Source organism: Crocuta crocuta, unplaced genomic scaffold (genome assembly GCF_008692635.1).
Source record: "Crocuta crocuta isolate KB4526 unplaced genomic scaffold, BGI_CrCroc_1.0 scaffold525, whole genome shotgun sequence".
NCBI classification, from domain to species: Eukaryota; Metazoa; Chordata; class Mammalia; order Carnivora; family Hyaenidae; genus Crocuta; species Crocuta crocuta.
The window spans coordinates 804,952-812,513 of record NW_027527986.1 but is presented as its reverse complement, the minus strand read 5'-3'; the positions used below and the strand labels follow the sequence as shown (position 1 = coordinate 812,513).

The following is a 7,562-nucleotide window of genomic DNA, read 5'->3' as shown; positions in this document are numbered from 1 at the left end:
ATGTTGACAATGTCTTAGTATTTAGTGGATTTTTGTGGAGCCAATTTTGTCTCAATTCCGTGGGGAGACTCTCTTCTAATGGCCCTGCCACTTTCAATGGGGGCTCCTAAGGTTGCCCAGGGTCAGCCTCCCGTCCACCACATCACTCTCAGAAGTGTGCCTCCGTATTGTGTGTTTGAAGAACAGGCAGATCTCCCTCTCAGCTGAGTGTGCCACTTTTTATCTTTTTCTTTCTTTCTTTAATGTTTTATTTATTTTTGAGTGAGCACAAGCAGGGGAGGGGCAGAGAGAGAGGAGGCAGAGGATCCAAGGCAGGCTCCTTGCTGTCACCACAGAGCCTGACGTGGGGCTGAAACTCACAAACCATGAGATCATGACCTGAGCCCAAGTCAGACGCTTGACTAACTGAACCACCCAGGCCCCCACTTTTTATCTTTTTAATGCAACATGTCACTCTCCTAGTATCTCTGATGAATTCAGGCCTAGAGCCTTACTGTTCATCACTCAGGTCTCTGCTTTGTCCTCCGTACCTTTAACCTTGAGAGAAATGAGAGAACCACTGATGGAGGCTGGTGTGGGGGTTTGAAGGGTGCCAGGTTCAGGCTGCAGAGACCCTGTTCCCAGAAGCCCCTCCATTTATCGCTCATTCCTGAATCAGAAGAAGTCTTCTGGGCATTGATGGGTAGGCTCCAAACCTCTCAGGTTCCGACATGTGGCCACCATGAACACAGCTGCCCTCAAGAAGTATTTAAAGAAATGAACACTACCTATTAACTCATTTAACTGTCATGTAATGTAAGGTGCTGGAGTCAGAATGGCTATAACGCTGAGAATGCATGTATGTAGTGACATGACATAAATATAGATATGTCTCTATCTCTCTTTATCTCCCTATCTCTGTTTCTTAGTCAGCTTGGGCTGAGGTTGCCATAAAAAAAGTACTATAGACCACATGGCTTAAACAATACTTTATTTCTCACAGTTCTGGAGGCTGAAAATCTGAAATAAGGTCACCAGTGGAGTTGGATTCTGGGCGAAGGCCCTCTTTTTGGTTTACAGATGGCCTTCTTACTTGTATCCTCATGGGGTGGAGAGAGCTGACTCTCTTCCTCTTCTGTGGGGACACTGATCCCATCACGCGGCTCCACCCTCAGGACCGAAGTACCTCCCAAAGGCCCCACCTCCAAATGTCATCATACGTGGTTTCAACATGTAAATTTCAGGGGACACATTCAGTCTATAATAGTGAAATATACATATGTATATACATATGTATATTTCACTATATATAGTATATATATACATATATATACATATACATGTATATACACACATACATACACACACACGTATATATTTATAATAAGACTAGTTTCAGCATTTAGCTGGTGTTTATTTAGTGCTTACTAAATATACATATATATGTGCACATCATTTGATAGAATGTATATAAATATAGCTATATATATAAATACCTATATATATTCTATCAAATGTGTATATGAATATACATAACTATATTGAATACACAGTTTAAATATGGACACTAGATATTTATTACTAAAATAAATACACTAAATAAACACTTGCCAGCTAAGTGCTGAAACTAGTACTAATTTGCTTTTGAAGATTTGGCAATTATAGAGAGAAAGCATGAGATTTAAAAAAATTTAATGGGGAAATAACTATAGAAATATTATCAATCTTCTGAGAGATGTTTTTTTACAAATATTTCTTTCTTTTTTAAATGTTTATTTATTTTTGAGAGAGAGAGAGAAATAGAGCACAAGCAAGGGAGGGTCAGAGAGAGAGGGAGACACAGAATCTGAAGCAGGCTCCAGGCTCTGAGCTAGCTGTCAGCATAGAGCCGGATGTGGGGCTCGAACCCATGAGCCGTGAGATCGTGACCTCAACCAAAGTTGGATGCTTAACCAACCAAGCCACCAAGGCGCCCCTGAAAGATTTTTTAAAAACAGAAATGTACAGTAAAGGTTTGGTTGGATAACTGCTTTGACTTGTACTGTTTCTTGGCAATGTACCTTTTGGCTGCCACTGGTTTAGAGAAGACCTATTATTATGGTCGTATACAGTATTTGTGCTTACCTCTTCCAGGATAAGGGAGAGTGATTTGAATATAGTAGATACACAATAAGTATTTATTGAGTGAATAAATGAATATCATTGGAATAGGAATCTAGCAAGCGGTAAGTCATGATGGTTTTATCATTTCATTCATTCATTCATTCATTCATTCACTCAACAAAAAATACTGATAACCCTGACTGCACACCAAGAATTGTTCTAGACACTAGAGGTACAACAGCAAACAGGGCAGACCAGATTCTCATTTTCAAGGAATATATTCTGAAAGGGGGGCAGAATGTACATAAACTGGCAAGGAAACATCCAGGAGCTGCAGGGCTGTGATGTGCTGGTGTGTGGGAGAGGGGGAGGCAGGGAGGAGGGCCTCCAGCAGGAGCAGTAGCTGCAGAGAGTTGCAGCCATGGCCAGACTGCATGCAGTGCGGAAGCCTGGAAGGGCAGGAAAGAGATACCCCAACCACCCTCTTCTGCCCTCTACCCCCTCCTGATGCCTCATTGGGTAAATACAACCTATGGAACAAAGAGTCTGAGTCCAGAGGATGCACTCCCTGGAGGTCAGCCTCTTAGAGCAGAGAGGGAGACAAAGAAAGACACGCAGAGCAGGATCAGAGGTATGGGAGGAAGATGAGAGCTGTGGTTTCCAAGATGTAATCATTCAATGTGCAGAGACAATGCCATATGAAATCCTTTCTTCTTCCTCTTGGGCTCACACGAAGTCTTTTTCTACAGCTCCCTTGTCTCTAGGTACGGCCATATGCATAGTTCTGGCCAAAGTGATGTAGTAGGTGGAATTGACATTGGTCATTTCCATACCTGGCTCACCAAAACCAGATCCTGCTTAGTTTCCTCCTCTAATTGTCAGTAATGGTGTCTCCAAGATGGAAAAAGAATTTCTGAATTCAGAGCCCATGGTGATAACCTAAATGTGAGCACAAAGCAAAAACAGCTAGATAAAAAGACGTAAGTCCTCCATTCATATCACCGGACACGTCCCTCCTGTGGGCAGATGTTGCAACAGTGGGGATGGAGGTAGAGTGGCGAGAACAGTTTGTCACTATAATCAAGGTCTTGTTTCTTCCATTTTGATATATCACCCTTATCTGCACTAGATAAGTAGTAATTTTAAGAGGTCTTTTTTTGAAGAAGTTGCAATCACTTCTATAGCTATGACTGAATATCAAGGCAAAATCTGAACAGTAATTTCTCCAGGATGAGTAAGACTGACTTTAAAAGGTGCTTCTCTGAAAGGGATAAGAAAAGAAGCCATATTGGATCGTTAGCTAACCAGAGACCATCGTATTTGCCCAAAGGTTGGGGAAAAGTACCTCCCTGCCTCACGATTCTCTAAGGATCATGTCTGTTCTGAAACTGAGTGCAAGATTGGCACTGGCATAAGGAATAATGCATCCTACACCTACGTTTATAGCCCATCTTGTGAATGTGACTAGCAAGGAAAAGAGGGGCCTAGTAGAGTGTTTCTAGAGGGCGTGGGTTGGATTCCCTCCCTCCTTCAAGGCCCTTCCCTAAAATGGACTTCCTAATGCACTTCCCCTATGACTCCAATGAGGAAAAAGTCTCGAGGTGGGTTTGAATATCTTTCTGTCTCTAGTCTTCATATCAAATTTGCCAAATGCAGCGTGTGCAATATAGTTATTCCTTTGATACATACTGGAGTGCCTTAGGTGTCATTAGTGTCATTAAATAATTTCACGTGTGCTACGAATTGGATAAATGGACTACTATGTGGATGCAGGAGGGAGTGCAGACCTATGAGGAAGCTTGGAGTTATAAATGTGGGAGTTCAAAGAAAAGGAAACTCTGGGGCATCTGCCTGTAGCTCAAAACTGGGAATGTGGCACCAACTTGCTTCTGTTTGGGGGCCATTCTAGTCTCTTTTCATGGTTGCAAAGGTTGGAGGAGTTTATGAAAAAGCCATTGCTGCCATTTAGAATTTTCTAGAAATGACTAATAGCTTCAACTGAGTGTTATTCTTTAACAACTAAATCAGCTCAAAGACTGAGTGTCTTTTGTTGGTTACATTTCATTTGCTCATTTGGAAGGTGAGGTGGAAGTCAGGCTGTGAGGGTTCATTGGCACAACATACAGTTTCATTTCCTAACATGCAGTTTCATCGCAAATGATGATGAACTAGCGTGCGTGCCAGGTCGGCTGTGGTCAGGGCAGGGACGAGACTAGAAACCCCTTTATCTATGACTTCCAAGTGGTCAGGGCTGAGGTAGACCAAACACAGGCTTTTGTCTGAGCTACACAGCAAATCACTATCAATGTATAAAAATACATTTTTCCTTGACCAGTCTTCAAACAATTGAAACAGCTCTTTGATTCTTTGTCATTTCTTTTCTTGTTGTGTTTTTGCTGAAGTGAATCACCATGAAAACTAGACAAAAAAACCAAACACCCCAGTCATCACACAAAGGACACTACAAAACTGTCCAGATGGATCACTGACTAAGCTCTTACTGAATGCAGCTTTATTGGTAGTGATGAGGTTACAGACACCACATACATTTTAGTTTGCTATTTCTTATATTGTACCAGAATGTTTTAAGAAGAATTTTTTTTTTTTGGCCAGAATTTGCTGAATGAATATAAAGTTGTTTTTAAAGGAGTATCCAAGACAAGTATTTTATCTCAAATTCTCTGGGAAGGAAATTTAAATGGCTTTAACCTTCTGAATGTGCTGGAGGTAACTCTTTAATATTTTAGGTTCTTTAGTTCCCATAAAGAAAAAAACATGGGAGGGAGCGTTTAGGAAATTTTGCTACAGTGTTTACTGGTATGAAGAGACATACTGAAAAATAATTCCTCATAATGCTGCCTTGTGCTAGAGAACATATTCATCCGCGGCTGGAATGGGGATATAGTGCATCCAGAGAACATTCACTCAGAAAAGAATTCAGAAGAACCATTCAGAGAAGATTACATAAACTTATTTCTTTGTAACTCAGGGAAAAAATTAAGTGAAATGATTTTAGTTTCTTTTATCTAATATCTTCGATAAATTCTGAAGGCATTTGGCCAAGATAACCAGTGAAAAACTGACCTTTTAACACTTACATATTTCCAGGGAAGCCTCTAGTTACATGCATATTTGTAAAATACACTTACTATAATTGCTGCTCTGCCTTCAACCGTAGAATCTTTCAGTACATTTTCACTTCCTTCTTACCTCAATTATACCCTTTCACTCGTAACACCAGGCTCCTATCTAATTATTGTTTAGAATTATATTAATCTGTACCATTACTGACCTTCTATTCATAACCAGTCTTACAACAGAGGAAGTAAACACAAAGCTCATTCAAGGCCACTAAAAGTAACTAGTGCATCAGGAACGACACGCACTAACAATGGACAGACTACGTTAGAGTCTTGCTTCCTTGAGACTCGCACATCAGGTCTCTGGCCTGTTCAGGAAAAGAAAGCTTATTATTTCAGCTGCTGGGTAACTTGCTATTGCTCTGATAGACTGAACTGATGCTTTTATTTAACCACAGGACATTGGCATTACAAAAATAACACGTCCTTTTCTTTCAGAAAAATAAAGGGAGGTATAGAGTTAGACCCCGAGACCGGGAGTGTAATTGAATGTAAGCTTTAAACACATGAAAAATGAAGTACTTTTCCAGTTGGGAAACATGAAGACACTGGCGTGGTTCTAGGGGCAACTGCTTCAATGGTGGGGTTAGAGAGTACATTCCGCTTGCGCGTGAAAAGTGATGCACATTATTTTGATTCTATACACTTTCGTGTCTTTTGGTTGTCAGCGAGGGATGTTTCGGGACACAACACTTTCACCAACACTCAATGTTCCATGCTCCCTACCAATTTGTTATGTCAGAAATTCCAGGATCCCAAGTGTATACTGTTCTTTATTTATGGACCTAACTGTTGAAACAGAAGAGAGAGCAGCAATGTCCCCAGAACCTGGTACGCCCAGACACGTGGATTTTTCTGTCTTCAGATAAACAAGGTAGAAAATACATTATGTGGTAATTTCAAATGATTTACCCAGCTCTAACATGTCTCCAGTCTCATCTCTAGAAAGCCACTTCCACATCTGTGCACAAGCTCTCATCAAGCTCGGATCACTGAAAAACCCTCTGGCGTCAATCTCTCCTTGTTTTTCCAAGACAAAATGTTACAACTGATTGATTCTCATTTAACCCCAAGCCTCAGGCCCTCCACTACACTGAACTTCCAGCATCTCAATGGGAGATACTACTAGTGAACATCAGGAATTATGTCTATTTGCCCACTTACGACCTGTAATCCATAATAAATCACTTTTTTCTCTTAAAATATATAATATACTATAGGCATCTCAACTGTACAAGAACATATATTTATACCAAACTAAAAGATGTTATAGTCACCCTCACACAGGCTTTGTGGGTTGTGGCCAAAATAGTTTATTAAAAATGAAAAGTTTATTTCCCCAATGATGCTTCAAGGACAAGGGTTATCTGTGGTTTGTACAATGGTAACTTAAGGGGCTCAGTGATTTAACTTGTTCCATAAACTAGTTTCTCATACAGCTATACTTTCCAGCCTAGACAGAGAAGGAGTCAAGGGAGCAGGTATCTTTAGATCTGCTCCATACGTGGTGGAGAAGCTCCAAATGTTCTGTGTGGGGTGAGGAAACAGCCCAGTGTTTTTACATTAACAATGTCTGTTCTCAACTTACAATGTTGTAGGCTTTACTCAAGTGTTACCATTAAATACACAGAGACTGAACTTTTCATAAGGGGCAGTGATATAAAATTGTTCCACAAAGTGTACTATATGAACCACTTTTCACAGTTCAAATAAAATATTTTAAAAATAAATATTGTAACTCTAGCAATAACCTATCTACACAAGGTAGGAGAAATGGGATTAATGAGAATCCAGTTACATTTCCGTGAATCTCATGTTTAACCATTTAAATAGTTTTATTTTTCAAAACCCCATTGCACATAACCCATAACTGATAGGCCACTTCTCCCAAACAAATAAACTATCAAAGAATAAAGTGATAAATTATAAGAAAGGAAAATATGTATCATTTACTACAATCATTCTCTTGCTCCAAAACTTGGCAAACATGTAAGAAAAATGATATCAAGTGGATACATTTTAATTTGCAAAACTAATTTGGGGCAGATGAAGTGAAAACATATATAACGGAATGGGCATATATTGTTTTGATATTTCCATGTGAGATGAATGTGTTAGATTTTTAATTATGGAATCAGGAAGGCTGCTATGAAACGGCAAACAATGACATTTACCACCAGGAGAAGCCATTCATCCTGTTACTGCCAAACCCAAGAATTCCAAACATTCCCTTCATTCTCATCCATATAAAAAAAATGGGGGAAATCACATTACTGTTACCAGTTGTATAACCTTCGAGTTCCATAAGCTTTAAGTTAACGATTTTTACAGCCCTAGTTT

General features: G+C 39.8%; 1 long non-coding RNA gene across 1 annotated transcript in view; it reads left to right on the top strand.

Moving 5' to 3' along the window:
* Window positions 1-7,562, top strand: part of LOC144222393 (uncharacterized) — a 54,239-nt gene that overhangs the window by 226 nt on the left and 46,451 nt on the right. The window lies entirely within an intron of this gene.